The sequence below is a fragment of the Petaurus breviceps genome, unplaced genomic scaffold (genome assembly GCF_028583685.1).
Source record: "Petaurus breviceps papuanus isolate PSGF00001 unplaced genomic scaffold, PetGlider_PUasm1.0 90977, whole genome shotgun sequence".
NCBI classification, from domain to species: domain Eukaryota; kingdom Metazoa; phylum Chordata; class Mammalia; order Diprotodontia; family Petauridae; genus Petaurus; species Petaurus breviceps.
The window spans coordinates 26,410,707-26,431,463 of NW_027187391.1; the positions used below are offsets into that span (position 1 = coordinate 26,410,707).

Here is a 20,757-nt window from a genome sequence, read left to right on the forward strand (position 1 = left end):
GAGAGAGAGAGAGAGAGAGAGAGAGAGAGAGAGAGAGAGAGAGAGAGGTTTCTTTTCCATTTACAATACATGAGAGTTCCTGTGAGGGAGATTCCACTCACTTCCAAAAGAGTCAATCTGATTTTTTTTCAGACAGCTCTAATTCTTAGAAAATTTTTCTTGATATTAAACCAAAACTGGTCTTTGAAATTTTCTTCCAGTGCTTCTAGCTCTGCTCTTTGGGTCCAATCATAGCCAGTTTAATCCCCTTCTAAATGCTTCTATGAAGCATTACATAAATGTTAACAATTTATCATTTTATAAATTATTATCACAAAGGATTCAATTATATTGAAATACAGGTATCAAAGTATTTTTTTAAGAATTTCAGGAACCCCAGGTTAAGATCCCTAAACAACATTTTCCTGATCTCCCAGTTTATTTTCCAAATGGATCTGTAATCTCATCATTCTTATCGTTGGGGATCTCCTCTCCAGTGACCCAGCTGACACATACTAGTCCATTCTATGTGACTCTTATCCATCCATGTTCACCCACCAGTTTTCCACAGAAGGTCTACTTAGCATGCTAAGGACTTTCCTTACTTTCTAATTGATATTGTGAGAACATCAGTTCACGGGTCAATCAATCAGACAACAAACATTTATTAAGCATATACTTTGTGCCAGAGGCCGGGTTAAGCACTGGGGATACAAAAAAAGGCAAAAGTAGAAACTTGAATTCTTGTGAAGGAGACAACACCGAAACTATGTACATTCCAGATTATTTCTAGACTAGACAGAAGGTAATCTGAAATAGAAGGAACTAGCAGTGGTGAAAGGATTGAGGGAGTAGGCAAAGGACCAGGAAATGCCTCTTGTAGGAGGTCAAACTGGAAGTCACATAGCCAATAGATGGAGGTGAAGAGGGAGAATTTCTTAGGCATGTGGGACAGCTACCTAAAAAGCACAGACCCCGGCAATGAAACATCAGGGGTAAGGAAGAGCAAGGAGACCCACTGGTCTTGCTGGATTGTGAAGTATGTGGAGAAGAGAAATGTACAGAAAGACTGAAAAGGGAGAGACATTGCAACAGGATTTAAGTGTCAAAGTGAAGAGTTTATATTTAGTCTTGAAGGTAGTAAAGAGTCAATGGAATTTATTGGGTAATCGCAGTTACAAGGTCAGACTTCTACTTTAGAAAGATCACTTTGATAGCAGAGGATGGACTGGAATGGAAAGACATATGAAGAGACAGCAAACAGCAAGCTATTGCAACAGGCTAGGTATGTGATAATGAAGGCCTGTACCAGGATGGCTAGAGTGTCAGAGGAGATAAAGGGACATAGATGAGAGATGCTGTCAAACTGGAATGAACAGAACTTTGCAACCAATTGGTTATGGGGAAGTGGAAAGGGAGAATAAGGAGTCAAGGATGATACCAGGATGGTGGTGCCCTTGACAAAAATCAAGAAGTGAGGAAGAGAGCCAGCTAGGTGGCACAGTGAATAGAGCATCACTGGCCCTGAAGTCAGGAGGACCCGAGTTCAAATCCCTGGAGGTTATTGATAAAATTTAACTTTTCCCCATGCTTTTAGTATCTTTCCCTCCTTCAGATGCCTGCAGAATTGATCCACCAATATACTTAAAATTCTGTCATGTCCAGCACAGGTGCCTTCTATGTTCATTTGATCTTCTCCAGCTGCTCTTCAGAGCCATTTTTACACTTTTATAATAGAGGTTATTAACTTGAAAGTTTATGGACCCCAAGGAGATTCATAAACTTGTTGGGATAAAAATTATACCTTTATTTTTACTAATTTCTGACTGAAATTTAGCATTTCCTTCAATTATGAATGTAAGCAACAAAACATTATTCTGAGAAGGGATTCAGAGGTTTTATCAGATTTCCAAAGGTATCCATGATGGAAAAAAATCAAAAACCCATGTTTCATAAGCATATGCAGGACTGGGTTGTTTGAGTCCATATATGGTGGCTCTGCTTACTTGGTGATAAAAAAGAAATTATTATTAAAATCTTTGCAGATCTTCTCTATTTTACTCTGTTGTCCTCCTAAACAGTTCCATTTCAAAATACTTTTAAGATGATTTGGCTAACTAGGTTTCTCTTCACCAAGCTTTCTCTTCTTTTCATTAAAAAATAATATTTTAAAGGGTGGGTGATGAGGGAGGAAAGAATCTAGAATTCAAAGTTTTAAAATCAATGTTTAGGGGGCAGCTAGGTGGCACGGTGAGTAGAGCAACAGCCCTGGAGTCAGGAGGACCTGAGTTCAAATTCAGCCTTAGACACAACGCAAAAACTAGCCGTGTGACCTTGGGCTAGTCACTTAACCCCAAATGCCCTCCAAAAAGCAAAAAAAAAAAATCAAATGTTTAAGAAAAAATTATATTTATATAGCTTTTACATGCAACTGGGAAATAAGATACACAGGCACTGGGGTATAGAGATCCATCTTGCCCTACTGGAAAGTCAGAGGGGGGATGGGAGAGGATATAGGAGAGAGCAAACTGGGGGAGGGGGTATACAGTGGGATTACTATTTAGGGGAGGTGGGTAGGAGAAAGATGGGGAGAAAATTTGTAACTCAAAATCTTATGAAAATGAACGATGTAAACTAAAAATAAACATAAAATTTAATTTAAAAAATAATATTATTTTTCCCAATTACATGTAAAAACAATTTTTTCCTTTCATCTTTTAAAATCTTGAGTTCCAAATTCTCTCTTTCCCTCCCCCCTTACTTTGAGAAGGCAAGCAATTTTATTTAGGTCATACATGTGAATTCATGCAAAACATATTTCTATATTAGCCATATTACAAAAAATAAAAAAGAAACAAAGAAAATGAAAAAAAAGTATGCTTCAATCTGTACTCAGAGTTCATCATATCTTTCCCCCTGCTTTCTCTCTCTCTCTGGAGGTAGATAATATTTTTCATCCTGGGTTCTTTGGAATTATCTTGGATCATTGTATTGATCAGAGTAGCTACGTCTTTTACAGTCGATCATCCTTACAGTATTGCTGTTACTTTGCACAACCTTCTCCTGGTTATATTCACTTCACTTTGCATCAGTTTATATATGTCTTCTCATATTTTTCTGAAACCATCCTGCTCGTTATTTCTTAGAGCACAATAGTATTCCATCACAATCATATGCCACAACTTACTCAGCCATTCTCCTGTTGATGGACATCCAAATTCTTTGCCACCACCAAAAAAGAGATGCTATCGATATTTTGGTATATAAAGGTCCTTTCATCTCTTTGGGATACAGATCTAGTAGTGGTTGTTGTTGTTCATACTTCATTTTTGAAGATGCCCAATGGCATCATAATATTGGGGTCAGGATACAGTGTGTTCAGCTATGACTGATCAGTCCAATATGAATCCAGAGAGCTCTACCACAGGTTGGGCACCTTTTCTAGCAACTTCACACCAGAAGGTGAGTAGTATGGTCCTTAAAAGGACTACTTCGACACCCAGGGGGCTGCCCAATCCCACTGCTGCTTCCAGTAAGATGATCCAACATCCTGGGCTGCCTGTGTGCAGGGTTGTGGCTATAGCTCCCAGTGTATCCATACCTACTGCTTTGTCAGTCATCTGCCTTCAAGATGGGTAGAATGGTAGATGACGGGCAATGTCTTGACTTGTGTGTGAGTTAGATATAAGTTACGCAGAGTTGCTCAGTCATCATCCTCACTCTCTCTTCCAGAGTCTTTAAATCCTAATAGTGGTATTGCTGGGTCAAAGCACCAAGATTTCTTTAAGTTATCTTTATACTTTCCCTTCCCCCATACTACTTATCTCTGTTTTGTGAAACAGCACTGCTCATAATCTTCCAACATATTTCTCCCTAAGATTTTACAAACAAGTTTATATTTTAAATTGATGTCACTCTTGGCTGCTATCTCTCAGCTTGGCAAGTAAGTTAAATGTTTGCTAACTAAGGAAATCTTTAGGATCTTTTGGTCTCCTTGTTCTGGCAACTGATTTACATCATTTAAACTTGTTTGAAATTATTATATTTGGTGTCTATGTACTTTTCCATCCAAATTTCATTTTTATTATCAATAACTTATCTAAAGAGGTTATATTATAATAATTTTAAATATACATCATATCTTTTTCTCATTTTTTACTTTTTTCATGTAATTTTGGTGCAAATTTTAAACTTTCTTCTAACAAGTAGATGTTCTGACTAATACAAACAAATGATTCAGTAATAACTCTCTGGTCAGTAATGAGTTGCTTCTTATCTGCTAAAATATAATCAATTTCATTTTTGTGATGTTGTCAGGTACTAATCATCTCTAGCACCTTCCAATTTTTTTTCTCAAAGAAAATGTTCAGGAAATATAGATGTGAAGCTTTTGTCTATAAGTCTTCAAGCTCTCTAATTTCTTATTCCAGGTCCACATATTTTTCAACGTACTTTTTGCCATCCTCACCTATCCCCCACCTTCGTGCTGAAGTCACCAAGTAATAAAGAATACCAGTTAAATCTAATTTTTCAAGGTTATCTAGACTTTTTTATTTACTAACCCCTTATAGATTTTAGAAATCAGCTCCCTGTTAACCAATTTCATTCTCTCCTTTCTAATGTAAAGGTCATTCACCTAGAGAAAGAAAACAAGTCTGCCTTCTTTCTTTTGTCATTTATCATCATTTCATTCAGTCCAGTTAGTGTCCTCATTTTTTCTTTGTTTCTCCCCTTTCCCTCTACATAGCTCAAATAAAAGGGGAAGGGCTGCTATGTTTGGTTTTGCTTGCTGTCCTCAGCTCATTTTGCCCTTGGGTATTACTAATGCTATTCTCAACAGTATCTTGTCACTCTTGCACTCAAGCAATCTGTTACTTGTCTTTGTTTCCCCATTTCCTCTACTTCTAAAACTCTAAGCTGCTTGGGGAGTTCTGTATACATTCAAATCAGTCTCTTCATATAGCTTCTATGTTTCCCTCTCATCAGCATTATTTCCTTTAATATATTCAGAATTTTCATTGTTGAGAGTTTCCCTTCTTTCCTGAACTTATAGGACACATAGGTTTGACCTCAGAATGACCAGGAATATAAACTGCACTAAATCACCTCTGGGGTCCCTTCTGACTAAGATTCTGTCAGTTCTCTGGGTATTCCATCCATGATCTAGTATGCTTTATTAATAATCATAAAATTCATATATTAAGATTTCCATGAATAATCCACATGGAGGAAACTCAGGGTTGAATCCATGTGATTCCAAAATTTCAGAACATTAATCCATTAAATAGTTTTAACCAGTCCCCCTTGGTTATTTCTCTGAGGTAGATAGAGATACATGCCAAGTGAGGACTTCAATATACAATTCTCAGGTCTCCCTTTGATACTAGATTAAGATCCAGTGAGAGTCACCAAATTGAATCAGCTGTATACACTGGGAATGTCTAGGTTAATGTTTCCTCTTAGTTTAGTAACTGCTGAATGATGAGACCCATTTCTCTTTCCATCTGTTGTAGCTGTGACCTCTTCCAATTTTTTTATGAGCTCTGGGTATTTTCTTTTTTTAGCTTTGTCGGCATAATTATATTACATCCTGACACCAGACAGTGTGAATTAATTCCTCTCCTCTTGTGCACAATTCTACACAGATGGACCCAGATTTTTCTTTTTATAAGGTTATTAATTTGGAGAATGAAAAGAAAGAAAAATGCCTCCCTAAGGGGGATTCACTTCTAACTGTCTAAAAACAGATAAGACTAGCTTTAGAGCAGATTACTTCTTTACAAAGATTAGGATGTTGTGTTGTTTTTTTTTAACTGCTTCTCCAAAAAGAAAATGTTTCCTATAAACCTTTTAGTTAATTTATGATTTATGCTCCACAGATTTCCAAGAGAGATTTGTTGGTTCCTTTAGGATAAAGGATTAGGTTATACAATTCAATAGCCCAACTGTTACACAACCAGACAACATACTGGAATTATTTTTCTCTTGTTTAAACTCCATAGATATCACACATATTGACATCTCCCATCCTGGGCTTCAAACCCAATTCCATTAAACAAAGATCTATTAAGAACCTACTACATATAAGAAAACCCTCAACTCCTTCAATCTTTCCTGAAATGAATTTTCAAAACATATTGACTTAGTATTTTATTATTATTCTTCTATGACACATGTATTTTTGTATAGTTCTCCAACTGTTTCTTGAGTGTCTTCTTTCTGCCACCCTCCCCAAAGATTATAAGAACTTTCCAGATACTTTCTCTGTATCCTGAATAGCAACTAGCACTGTGTAAGATAAATCATAAAAACACAATCAATTCTCATTTGAATTGTATGTTTATTAGTGATATAGTTCAGTCCATACCCAGATTACCCATGTCTGTCAGAATGAGAACTCTAAATCCATAAAGTCAATAGAGCAGTTCCATAATCCATCTCAGCAGAAATGCAACTTACATCAGAGACTGGCATAACATGGTTTGATCCTGCCAATTTTCTCCGATATAGGTAGTTTCTCCAATGGTGCAGACTGAAGATGAGAGGCAGAGAAGGGATGGTTTAAAGGTCAAGTTCTGATAGGAAACAGGAATGGACAGGTACAGGGGTTGGCTTTGACAAAGATAAGTCACCTCTTTTTCAAAGAATGTTTCACAAAGAAGGGAGTTATAAAAGAGGGAACAGAGAGGAAGAGGACATTAGAAACAGATGGCCTCTCTTTTCTCAGCTGAACTACATGGAGGCATTGTTAGCCATAGACCTGATCCAATTTACCAATAAGGACAAGACCCTGGGAAATCTCATGCTTACCTTCATGAGCTTATGTACTCTACCCTGCTGAAATTAAGTGGGGGTAAATTGAAGGCTTTATAGTTTCCAGAAAAGATAGGATCTTCTAATCCTTCCGCCTCTACCTCTCTCTACATGACTTCAGGGTCTTGTTAGTCTAAGGGTTATGAGCAGTGTGGATTTATCTAGTCATAATTAGTCCTTGAGCCTCCATCTACCTAAAATCTTGCCCCTACCTTGCATCTAGGCAGTCCCAGATACAAAGGCAGACATGCTTGGCTGTAGAGAGAGTTTTTAGTATTCATATAAAACCAATAAAAGGAAAATGTCATTATGTAATAGGATATCTACCACACAGCTGTCCTTGCCCAGGCCACCCAAAAACTCATATTTCTCTCACAGGCAACAGCCTTCAATCCTCTCTACAATTGTTTCCAAATTCATTATTCATAGTCTAGGCTAGGAGTAGGGAACCTGTGGCCTCAAGGCCACATGTGGCCCACTAGGTCCTCAGGTGCTGTAAAGTTTGGATTCAGTCAAAGGGCTGCACTTGAGGACCTAGAGGGTGAAGTTTGTATTCAAAGGGCCATACCTGAGGGCCTAGAGGGTGAAGTTTGTATTCAGTCAAAGGGCCATACTTGAGGGCCTAGAGGGCCACATGTGGCCTTGAAGCTGCATGTTTCCCATTCCTGGTGGGCTGACTATTTTTCTTGGCTTTATTCATGGTGAAAGGGTTTAGGTGAGGACAAATCAAATATGCTAAGTGACTCTCTCCATCCTGTTCACAATTTTGCCTCATCTCTATTGTCCTATATCTTTGGACTTTCCTCCTTTCTCCTTCTACCTGGCCAATACATATTTCACTTCCCTCAAAGTCTCTTCTAATCAGGACCCAAAATTGACCATTCCCAGTTAAACTGAAAGAGGCAAAAAGAAAGAGGGATAAATATATCAGTAAAGTGGGAGGTATGGTCCTTTTCTAAGAAGGAGAACAAGCAAGATATAGGAGAGAAGTGATTCTTGGAAAATCTGTTTTAAGTGAATCAATCATGAAAGATTATAAGGATTTCCATGAAGCAGTTAGGACCAAGGTGAGATTAGATAAAATAAATATATTAGACAGCAGTTGTAAGACTTTTTCCCCAGCAGCATTCAATGGCATTGAGTAGGAACAGAAAAGGCAGATGATAAAGGTTAAAGTTTATTAAGATTTTTAAGTGTTTTTGTTTTGTTTTGTTTAAGCAATTGGGGTTAAATAACTTGCTCAAGGTTACATGGCCAGTTATTTCTGGGTGTGGTGCTAAGTATCTGAGCCCAGATTGGATCCCCAAGTCATCCCAACACTGGAGCCCGTGCTCTTACTCGCTGAGCCACCTGGACGCCCCTAAGCAATTGGGGTTAAGTAACTTGCTCAAGGTTACACGGCCAGGTGTTTCTGGGTGGGTGCTAAGTGTCTGAGCCCGGGATTCGATCTCCAGGTCTTCTCAACACTGGAGCCGGTGCTCTTACTCGCTGTGCTACCTGGCTGCCCCGTTAATACCTCTTTTTAATAGATGAGGAAATTGAGTGTCAGAGAGATTATATCACTTGCCTAAAAGATAAGAAGGCAAAAGATTCAAAGGTAAAAGACATTATATCATTAACTATCTTATTAAGAATGTAAAAGGAGGGATATAAAGCCAGAACAGTGGCCAGATCCAGACTTGGGGAACAAGGAGTGATGAATCAAAGAAAAGACAGAATCTGTTTAGGGGGAATGAGCAGAGGGAGAGGTCCTAGGAGGATGTGATCTGAGAGAGGAGTTCAATGATAGTTATGTAACAAGAATATAACCATTCCTATCAGGGGCTGAGGTAGAATCAAGGTATAGGTCATATATCTAAAAAGATTAACCTGGAAGATGGAGGGTGTTTGAGGGGGATAGTAGCATGCATATTGAAACTCCCAACAACAGGGGCAGAGATTGTGGTAGAGAGTAGGATTATAGGATAGATACTGGATTGGAGAATGATATGGGAGCTGCATATGATTGGAACCAGTATCTGTATAGGGTGATATAAACAGAGTCAGTTCTAGGAAAGACATAGTTTCATTATTTTAGCCTCACCATAGCCTTTACTCCTGAAAATGGACAAAGAAATATAGGAATGATACCATATAGTTTCAAAATGCTGTTCAACTCATATCCTTCTGAGTAGTCAATATCCATATTGGTCAGGGATAAGAATGAGAATATGGTGAGGAAAGAGCAGAGAGAAAGGGAACTTCTCACAGAGGGAGAGGGTGCTGAGTGATGGGTAAAAATGAATGATCTGGAAGTGGTCTTCTCTTATGTCAAGGAACATGAGAAAAAGTTACTCAGTATTAGTTAATGTCAGTATTTTCGGAGGGAAGCCAGGTTTCTGTGAGTACAAGAATAGTTTAGGTTAGAATTAGCTCAATTGTGTGCCTTATCTTCTCATTATTATTCTTCTAATAATTTGGTACACATTTTGGTCTTTTCTCTAAAAAACTGATATTCTACATATAGACTACCTTTGATTCAGAAATGACTTCTCTATCATTAACCAGTTAGGTAGCTAAGTGGTACAATGAATAAAGAGCTGGGCTTAGGATCAAGAAAAGAGCTCAGATTTGGCCTCAGACACTAACTAGCTTGGTAACCCTTGGAAAGTCATTTAAAATCCATCTGCCTCAGTAACCTCAACTGTAATGTGAAAATACTAATATCACCTTTCTCCCAAGGTTGATCTGATGGTCAAATAAGATATTTGCAAAGTGCTCAGAAAAATTCCTGCATTAAAATAAGGCTTAGTTTAAATAGGAAGGTCTTCAGTTTTTTGTACAGCTTCTGATCCTCCTCTTCAGCAATGTCTGTTGGCACATAAGCTATAATTATCTTCACAGTGGTCTTTTAAAGCAGATGTTTATCTAGAGTACTGCCATATGGGATGACCAAAAGTCCCACGAAATTAAACTCCATGCTGCCTTTGGACAGACAGTAAAGCCCCATTCTTTTTGGGGAGGTGGTGGGGAGGTCTCTCCAATGACAATTCATCCTTCCAATCTAAGTGTAACTTAGAATGTCAAGACTCCAGCAGAATGTCCTCTTTTAAGTCACCAGGCAAAGATCAACATTCTGAGTACTAAAAGCTATATACAAGTTTATACAAGTATTAAAACAGTATGATTCTTAACACCTTCTAAAAATTCCTAACACCTTTAAAAAAAATTTACCACTTTGCCATCACCATGGCAAAAATGAGTTTTATATCATTATCCTTTGACATTTAGTTAATAACAATGAATTTTTAATTAACAAAAAACTATCCACAATACTCAGACCATAAGAGGAAAACCAAATTTACTTATTAGGCTTGCAATAATCTGCAAATTACTTTAAATGCAGTCAGTTCTTAATTATATAAGTAGAGGGAAATGAGGAAGGCATAGATAATTAAAAATAGCAGATGATAATAGCTGACGCTCTATATCACTTTACAAAGTCGTTTACATACATTGGAACAAACCCAGGTTTCAAAGCCTGGGACATTTTGCTTGCTGATGCTTAGATGGGACAGGGACAGTATCATGACATAATGCTAGATGCCTAAGGGATGGGCAGAATTGGTTTCTTTGAGAGAGAACATGTAGGCACACCTCCTTTTATTGAACTTTGAAAACATTGTGTTTTGGGGTTGTTTTTTTTTTTACAAATTGAAGGTCTGTGGCAACCTTGTATCAAGCAAGTCTATCACCACCATTTTTCCAACAGCATATACTAACATCATGACTCTGTGTCACATTTTGGTAATTTTTGCAATATTTCAGACTTTTTCATTATTATTATATATGTATGGTGATCTATGATCAGTTATCTTTGATGTTACTAGTATAATTGTCTGGGGGCACTGCAAATCATGCCCACATAAGATGACTAATCAATAAGTGTGTCTGACTGCTCCACCAACCAGCCATTTCCCATCTCTCACCCTCTCCTCATGCCTCTCTATTCTCTGAGACACAACAATATTGAAACTAGTCTAATTAATAACCCTAAGATGGCATTTAATTGTTTTAAGTAAAAGGAAGAGTCAATTGATGTGACAAACTTCATTGTTTGTCTTCCTTTAAGAAATTGCCACAGCTACCCCAATCTTCATCCACCACTACCCTGATCAGTCAGCAGCCATCAACACAGAGGCAAGACCTTTCACCAGCAAAAAGATTACAATTCACTGAAGGCTCAAGTGGTGGGTTTACTTATTATTCACCATTTATGATGGTCTTTTGTATGACCAACTTTTAGTAGAAAGGAGTTATACATGGGATAACCCTACCCACCTTAAGAATGATCAGGAAGAAAATTTTTGTTTTGAATCAAAATCATGTTCCGACTCCAGTAATATTTAGGGGGCAGATAGATATAATTCTAGTACTCCTCTCAAAAACTGAAGAACAAAGTGGCCAACCTGAGGCCCTTAGGCAGGAATTACAGTGTCCCTTGGGGAAAAGTGTACAAAAGTCCAGAGATAACTATCGGTGCCTCCTGTGAGACTCATATGAACAACCCATGTGGACACACATCTCTTACCTAAGCAGTGTGCACACCTGTATGCACATACACGCGTGTACCTGCACATACACATGTGCATGCACACACACGACACATTCTCATTAGATCCTCATAAAAATGCTCTGAGGTGATTACTACTGCTACTATTCTTATCTTTGCATTTGTAGGAACTCAAACTTGGAAGAGATTACGTGACCAAGGTCACAGAGCAAATAAGTTGCAGAGACATTTTCAGTCAAATTTAACCATTCAGAGTCTCTTGTCTACAAAATGGGAATGGTGATGATAATACTTCCTTCACAGAGTTTTGGGAAGGCTTAAATGTATATGAATATAAGTCATTATTATTAAAGTCATTCACAGGGAGTGATAAATCACTGATAGAGTTTCATGGATGACCCATTCAGCTTTAAGCTGGAGCTGCTATTTTGGAGGGAGTAGGGGCCTCCTTGTTCCCTTGCAACTATACCCTCTGCTCTGCCAAGCACTAGCCCTAAATATAACATTAACAGCTATCTTCAAGTCCCAGAAGGTAGCTGACTAATATAATGCTTTGTTATCACAAGTTCAACACAATTTTGTCTGACAAATCTTTTGCTTGGTCTTTGTTAAGTAAGTCAAATTTTTTTCTGTTTATTTGCAATTTGCATTATGTTATTATCAGTTCTTTATAGTATTCTGTCTCATTAAGTAGCAAGTACATTCATCTTTCTCACCTAAAACATTCCATCTACTTAAATAAAACACAGTTGAACTACTAAACCATTATTCAAAACAACTGAATAAATAAATCTGTGATCAAATCACGTGAATATATTCCTTCTAGGAGTACCATTCACAATCCTTCTATGTGGTCTTATCCTCCCTAATTCTTGTTCATGAAGTTTGTGTATAGCATAATGGGAAAGAGTCTTACCCCTACAGTCAGAGAACCTAGGTTTGTCCAAATTCTGGCTCTGATACTTACTATCTTTGTAACTTTGGGCAAGTCACTTAATTTTTTCTGGGTATCAGTTTACTAGATGGCCTTTTCTGTTCCATATCTATGATCCAGAAAACCTCCACAGAAGATTTACCTAATGCTCAAGAAGCCTTCATCAAGGTTTTTTTTTTTTTTTTACTTTCCAAAGGTATCACATTCAGCATTTGAACTAGCTGGCTATTATCCCTCCCTCTCTTACATGGTGGGGTCCTCTCCTTTTCTGATCATTTTCTTCCTTTTATGCCAATTCTTGTGGTCAAGTTATCAAAAGTAATATATCACTATCTGCCATTCAGCCATTACCCCTTAAGGTCATGAGCAATTATGATTCTTCAAAAATTGCAATGTTCTCTTCAGAGACGATCAGTCCCAGAATGATGGCTATTTCCTTAAAAAAAATGTTGTGGCATCAATAGCAAGAATCATCCATGGCAACAACTTATACATTAACCATTACAGGTATTACATACAACAGTATTTATGCCTGTCAATTTCCTTCTAAAAACAAAACAAAACAAAAAACCTCTCAATTCTGTGCCTTTTCACTGTCTGTCCCTCATGCCTGGAATATTCTTACTCTTCCTCTTCCCTTCTGCCTTCTGGCTTCCTTGTCTTTCTTCAAGATTCACTACTAATCATCCTACCTTTTCTAAGAAGCTGTTTCACAGCCTTAGTCTCCCCAGTAGTAGGAAGATGAGTTGATTTTGGAGTACCAAACCTGAATAAGTAAGATACTAGACCCTAATACAAAGTAAGATACTAGACTCTAACAGCAGACCTTAAGACCCTATCCTTAAACAAGTTATCGCTATCTCAAACCACATTACCAGCAGAAAAAAAAAGATTGTTTTAATGTAGGAGTTCTTAACCTTTTTTGTATCATGGACCTTTTTAGAAATCTGGTGAAACCTATGGGCACTTTAGCATCATGTTTATTTTTTTAATACATAAAATAAAATACATAGGATAAAAATGAAATTATTATATCAAAATAGAGTTATCAAAATATTTTTTAAAAAACAAGTTCACAGGCCTCAGGTTAGGATCCTCTGTTAATGTTTTGATGACCTCCAACATTCAAACTACATAAAGTACATACACTTAAATTCTTCTTAAATTATTTTAAAATATCTTTAAATATTCCTATATGCTACCCAACTCAAATACTCACTTAGATTTAACTAATCTACACACATGTGTATTATTTAAATATATGATATTATGATGATATATGACATGATATGATATGACACGACATGACATGACATGATGACCTGATATATTTGAACTTGTCTTCCTCTTTAGAACGTAGGCTCATTGCAAGTAGGGAGTGTTTCATTCTCTGTACTGAGAATCACCAGTGCCTGGCACATAGTATGGTCTTAATAAACCAGACTGTTCTGCTTGGTCTTGACTCCACCATGATCATGCTCATCATTCCTCCACCCCTCCTATCCCCATCCAGGATAAGTTTGTCAACAAGAAACTTAACATCACAGAGATTGCTTTAGCTTTGATACTCATATCTCATCAGCACCCTAACCTGCCTCTATCCCTCTGATTGGAGGGTTGGAGGATGGAACAAAAGGGGGCCCAGAGGCTCAGTCAATTCTTCATTTCCCTCCAGATGCTCTGCTTTGTTTCTCCACCATCATCATGCCCTAGGAGGGCACTCTCCTTTCCTCTTTTCAGGAGCCCTCCCCCACTCTTTTCAGCTTTCTTCCATCACTAGACTGAAAGCTCCTTGAGGGCAAAGACTATCTTTTTCTTACTTGTATCTCCAGCACTTAGCACAAAACGCCACCCAGCTACATTGCTGTTCAGTCATTTTCAGTCATGTCTGACTCTTCATGACCCCATTTGGGATTTTCTTAGAAAAAAATACTATGGCACTTCGCCATTTCCTTCTCCAGCTCATTTTACAGATGAGAAAACTGAAGCGAACAGGGTTAAGTGACTTACCCAGGGTCACACAGCTAGTAAGTCTCTGAGACCAGACTTGAACTCACAAAGATGAATCTTCCTGACTTCAGGTCTGGCACTTTACCCACTGTGCCACCTACCTACTTGGCACATAGTAGGTACTTAATAAACCTTGACTGTATCATATAAATACTCATTGACTGAATTATCTGTGATCTCATCAATATGAATGTTTCCTTTAATAGTGCAGAGACACAAATTTGAATATTAATCTCAGGATTTGGTCTATAATTGCTTTCCATCATCTATTAATCTTTAGGATACTTTTATTTAAAACTACTATTTGCCAAGAACAAAAATTCAAAACCCGTTTAGCCAGTAATTTCTAAATTAAGAGCCTTTAGCTAGGCTAAAAAATCATGTTTTATTTTGTTTCTTTCAAGCAAGGAAGGCTAAGCCAGACACAGCAGTACGTTTTCACTTAAATAATAAATGGCATTTATATATAGTATTTTAAAGTGTGTAAAGCACTTTACAAAAATTCTTCCATTTTACTATCACAACAACTTGGTGATATGGGTGCTCCAACGTCCTATTATATCCATTCTGCAAATAAGAAAACAACCTCAGAACACTTGAGTAATTTTCCCAAAATTATACAGCTGGTTAAGTATTAGATGTAAGAGTTTGAACCTAATGTCTGTATACATCATCTTGGAGATTCAAAGGCAAAACAGGGATAAGTGACTGGCCTACGATCACACAGCTAGTAAGTGTCTGAGGCTAGATTTGAACTCAGGTCATCCTGACTCCAGACCGAACACTCTATTCACTTCAACACTGTCCCCACAATAAGGTCCCTACCTGCACTAAATGTATAATTCTACAAGCAGAAAGTAAAAATTGTTCATCTCTAAAGCTAGCCATAAGTCTCTGAGGGACGTTAGCATTATTGTACCATCTGTTTGCTCTCTGGCACAATTTCCCATAATTTCATTACTTTCAGTAGTAACTCCCATTTCTCCACTCACCAAATTCATCATGATGGACAAATGGGAGGCAAGTTGTTAACTTATTCCCATCTCAGAACTTTAATAATCTGTCAACTCCTTCATCAAGGTTTTGTGAGGATTAATGAATTAGAGTTCATGTTGATCTCAAAAAGACCTGGGATGTGTAGGAATGTATTAACAGGCTAGTCTTTGTTTGTTTGTTTAAAATAAGTGAGTTAATATGTATAATTAATCATCAAAATTTCCTCCAAGACACTTATGTCTTTATGGTATAATTGACCTGGCTAGACCTTGCTACTACCATTACCCTTATTTTTATGGTCTCCCTGCTTAAAGCTTCTTCATCACTCCAATCCATTCCCTATGCAGGTACCGAAGTCAATCTCATAAAGCACAAATTTGACCGCATCACATACACACCCCCACCCCTCCTCCCCATTCAATAAACTCCATCCAGTGGCCATCTATTACCTACAGAACTGAATTATAAACTCATCCATTTGGCTCTGACAGGGGTGGCTAGGTGGCACAGAGGATAAAGTGCCAGGCCTGAAGTCAGGAAGATGTATCTTTGTGAGTTCAAATCCGGCCTCACTAACTGTGTGACCCTGGGCAAATCACTTAACCCTGTTTGCCTATAATTCCTCATCTATAAAAAAGGAGAGAAAAATGGCAAATCACTACAGTATCTCTGCCAAGAAAACCCCAAATGGGGTCACAAAGAGTCAGACACAACTGAAAATAACTGAACAACAATACAATTTGACTTTGAAAATCCTTTACCACCTGGCCACTTCTTACCTTTCCAGTCTTCTTACGCTTTACTCCCCTCCAAATACTATATAATTCAATGACACTGGGCTTTTTGCTGTTCTTCCCCCACGACACTCTGTGTCTTTTCGATGACTATCTTCCAAGCCTAGAATGCTCTGCCCCTCTCACCTCCACCTCTTGACTTCATGACTCCTTTCAAAATCCACCTTCTTCAGATCTTCCCTGCTCCCGGTCTTCCCCCTACATTCCAACCTATACACACCACTAGTATCTTCCTTCTGAGATTAACTCCCATCTGCATTGCATATATCTTGTATGTACAATTTTTGTATATTATCTCCTCCACTAGAGTGTGAGCTCTTGCTTTCTGGAGGGTGGGGACAGCATTCTTGCCTTTCTATCTATTCACCAGTACATACTTAACAATAGCAATAATAATTGTTGACTGACTGTGACCTAAATTGATAACCACAGACTATTAAGGCAAATGGTAGGGTGATAAGATCAAATTTCTAGAGCATAATGGAAAATGAACTAAAAGGAAAATCCTTGCGTTCTAGGTTTTAATTCTGCTTCTGACAAGCTACATAACCTTAGATAAATCAGTTCATCTCTTTGGATCTTGATTTGTTCATTCGTGAAATGATCTCTCAGATCCCTGGAAGTTATAAAATCTTCAGTTCTTTAATTTAACTAAAATTTTCAGAATACCAAAAGTCTGACTAGTAAGCAGTTATTAATTTGGCTTTACAAAAGTGATTCACTTGTGAAGAGGGAAAAAAATGTCAGGATGCAAAAAGGAAATTTAGGAGGAAATTTTGAGTAGCATTTGCAGAAAGTGTTAAAATGCTTAGCTCCAAAAAATGAGCTTTCTGAAAATCCTAAATACCCCAAGTTTCCTTTTATAAATTCACTGTAACTCTTACTTCTCTCTTCACCAAGCCCATGATCTGTTACTATCTTCTCCCTTTAATCCTTCTAAACTCTGAAGGCTTCTTGGTGATCCTAGCAAGAGGTCTATAGAATTGAACCATATGAATGTCAAACACATACAGTTCTATTCTGTAGTCTGACAAACTTTTCAGTCTACAGACCCAGAAGTAGACACTAATCAGGTACCAAGAAAGTAGGTGCCCTCTACTCCTGTGGCATCATGTGACTAAGGGAGCTGGAAAAGAGAATTATTTCCAAGACCTGTGAATCTCCAAGATGCTGTATACAAGACATTGAAGGAGATACAGTCTATTATAAGAACAAAAAGGAGTGACATCTGACTCTTCTGAATAGTGTTTGAAAAAAGAAAAAGTCTTGTGCAATTAGCAGATGCAATAAAGATGTGACATTTAAAAACAAATTATGTCACATTGTCATCAGTCTTTAGCAAAGCATAAAATGAATATTATCCTTTTATGCTTGCCATTTCAAAGAAGTTTTTAAAATTGCTTTGCCTTTATAGGTCAAAAAAAAATTCAGTGCAGTAACTACCTCAGCCTACAAGCTGCTAGGAAGGGCTTCACATATTTTTCATATGAAACAGAAAGCCTGCAGAAAGAAGAAACCAATTAAAATGTAACACTGAGGGGAAAATCCAATCAAGTGGGTATTCAAAAGCACCATTTTACAGAAGACTGGTTTGCATAACTGGGTGGTAGAAAGTGAAAATTTTACTTTTCCAATTCCAAGTCCTAGCAAACCAAACAAACATGTAATGAACCATTTCCCATATGGATAAGCAAATATAAACAATCTAATTCAGACTCCAGCAAGAACTACCCATATGTGTTTTCAGTAATTAGCTAATAATTGTCTTATGCAATAAAATGCACACAATTTCTATTTCATGAATATTATGCTGCTTTAATATATATTTTTTTGGAGGGGAGGGCAATTGTTGTTAAGTGACTTGCCCACCCGGCTAGTAAGTGTTAAGTGTCTGAGGCTAGATTTGAACTCAGGTCCTCCTGACTCCAGAGCTAGGGCTCTATTCACTTCACCACCTAGCTGCCCCAATGCTGCTTTAATATAAATAGATATCTGACCTCTTTTCACTGAATCCTAGATCCCAGAACTTAATACATAAGTCCTAGGAAGTACTCTTAGAGTTTAAGTGACTTACCCCAGGTCACACAAAGAAAGGACCAAGGATAGAATTCAAACACACACCTTCCTGATTCTATTCCTAGTACTCTATCCACTATATCACATTGCCTCTTGCCTTGCAAATAATAAGTGATTAATAAATTCATCACCTCATCTGGTGATGAGTGTCACCCCATTTAGCAAGCTGCATCTCAGATGACAGATATTTTCTGTGACCAGGTCCATATTTGAAGCTTTTACCACTTGATAGGCCCTTCTACAGCTTGAGCTCTGCTGGTATAGCTTTCCAGAAACCAGAATCAGTTCCATACCATAAGAAAGGAATCCCAAGAGGACATTAGTTGAGTGCTCCAGTTGGAATGACCAAATAAAGTGCTAAGAGGTATAACCATCTTGTGATATCTTTATAAATGCAAATTCCCAAGGATTCTTAAAAGGAAGCAATATAGGACCACACCATCACAGATATAGCTTAGTTCTGAAACATCTGCTTTTATTTTTGTCTTGACCCTGACCAAATCGTTCCCTTCATCAGGACTGGTCCAAGAAAAAATTGTGAAGTAGGTAGTATTTATCCCTGGTATGCCTTCTCTGCTTGTACTGATGATGCTAATCATTAGTAAAGTTACAGACTTAGAGTAATAATATATTTTATGCACTAAATATGCATTTTTGGAATGAGCTCTTATTTCCCTTTCATTTATTTTTACCTAATGAAAGTATGACTCATGAAGGATTTGCACCTGACTAGAAATCTGTCTTGCCAGTGCTCTAGTCAATTTTCCAAGTAGTAGGATCTGATTGAACTTCAGCTACAGCTAAATTCCCAGACATGTAATAAGCACTAAGTAAATAATTAGAACTGAATTTTATGAGAGACCTATCTTTCTTTTTTCATCAAAAAATTTAAACCTTTCCCTAAGCTACATACTTTGTAGTAAAATGAATGAATGAAGCCTTTATTAAAGGTTTACTGTGTACCAGGCACTGTGCTGATTGCCAGAAATGTAAATCAAAAAGTGAGGTAGTGTCTGCCCTCAAGCAGGTCACATTCTAATAATAGGAGACAACACCTCAAAATAGAGTGCTGCCCAGATCAAATATCTGGGCAGTCACATGGATAGTGAGCTCATTGTTCTGCTACACATCCCAAGTCTTTTTATTCTTAGTTATAAATTTTTGGGAACTTAGAAACAAATCTTTTTAGAAAAAGATTTTCACATTGGTAGACCAGCCTAAAGAACTACTTTTCAAAGAAAAAAAATGATAATATCAAAATCCAAGAGAGAGGAAGGATTACTCATAACTAACACAATCTCTTCACTAACTAGAAGAAACCCTATAGCTTTTCCATGCATTTCAATCTCCTTCAAATCAGACACCACCAATGAAACTTTGATTGCATTGCGCAGTGCTGTCAAGTGCTTTGCTAAAGGAACTTGTTTCTGTTGAGAGATCAATACTCAATTATCAAAATTACTGAGGAAAAAGAAAAAGTAAATCACACTTACAAGTCACCTGATTAGGATCTACAGGTCCTCCTGAAGACAGGTTCTGCTGGAGCAGGCCTTTCCTGTAAGTGAAAACAGTAGTGATGAACCAAAAGGAATTCTGGCTGCCCGGTTCTAATATAAGAACTTTGATCATTCTGATTGGATTGTCTAGCCACTTAAACACTGTGTCCATAACTAGTACAAGCTTCTTAACCTTCCAAGGTCAAGGGTCAATGTGGAGGTAAAATAGAAATTCTTCCATTAAAATTTAACACAGCTTCACTTCTAACATTACCTGTCAGTCTCTGGAAACAGCTGACTAAATCTATCCATTAGATCGAAAGGGTAATTACATAACACTGCAGTGCTCACGTCAACAAGAGGAAAATTTGAGCAAAACTTGAAAATGACTTTGAATCACAGCATGCATTTGCTGGATGAGAGAAAGTATGATGCAGGGAAAGGGTAGGGGTTAAAGAGAGCACAGACTGGTTGGAATGAGAGAAATTTCAATGGGATTCTTACATAATGGTAGCCTAGGATTCCAGCTTGAGAGAACATTGCATCTTTTTGACAGGAATCTTGCAATATGGCATCCATATTTCTAGCATCTCCATCATAACAATGGAGGAAATCTTACCATGAGTCTTGCTCTCAAAAATTACCATCAGACTGGGACTATAAATAATAATTTCTTATACCATTTTATAGTTTACAGCATCTTCATAACAGCTCTCCGAGGAGAATACCACAAGTATTATCACCATTTGTAGATGAAGAAAGGCTCAGAGAAGTTATGCAGTTAATGACTGCTGGAATTGGGATTTGAACCCTAGGTTTTAAGATTATCAAATGCAGAGTCCACTCTACTATGCTGTACAGTCTGCCCTTGACTGTGGTTCTTTGTCACTCTAAAATACCCAATTCCAGTCAGAATATTACAACCAAGAAAAAGAAAAAATAGTCAAAACCCAGAAAATTGTAGGCAGCTAGGTGACTTAGTGGACAGAGTGCTCAACTTGGGGGTCAAAAAAAATCTGAGTTCAAATTTTGTTTCAGAAATTTACCACCCACGTGAGCCTTGAGCATATCACTTAACCTCCCTCATCCTTAAGACAATGGGGCTAC

The 20,757-nt window shown here is 37.6% G+C and overlaps 1 protein-coding gene across 3 annotated transcripts in view; it reads right to left on the reverse strand.

Annotated features, from left to right (window-relative positions):
• Nucleotides 1-20,757, reverse strand: part of PKIB (cAMP-dependent protein kinase inhibitor beta) — a 124,638-nt gene that overhangs the window by 30,000 nt on the left and 73,881 nt on the right. For all 3 annotated transcript variants that reach the window (XM_069076936.1, XM_069076934.1, XM_069076938.1), the window contains one exon: nucleotides 19,648-19,709. The gene's annotated coding sequence lies outside the window, so the exon portion shown is untranslated. The remainder of the gene's footprint in view (nucleotides 1-19,647; nucleotides 19,710-20,757) is intronic.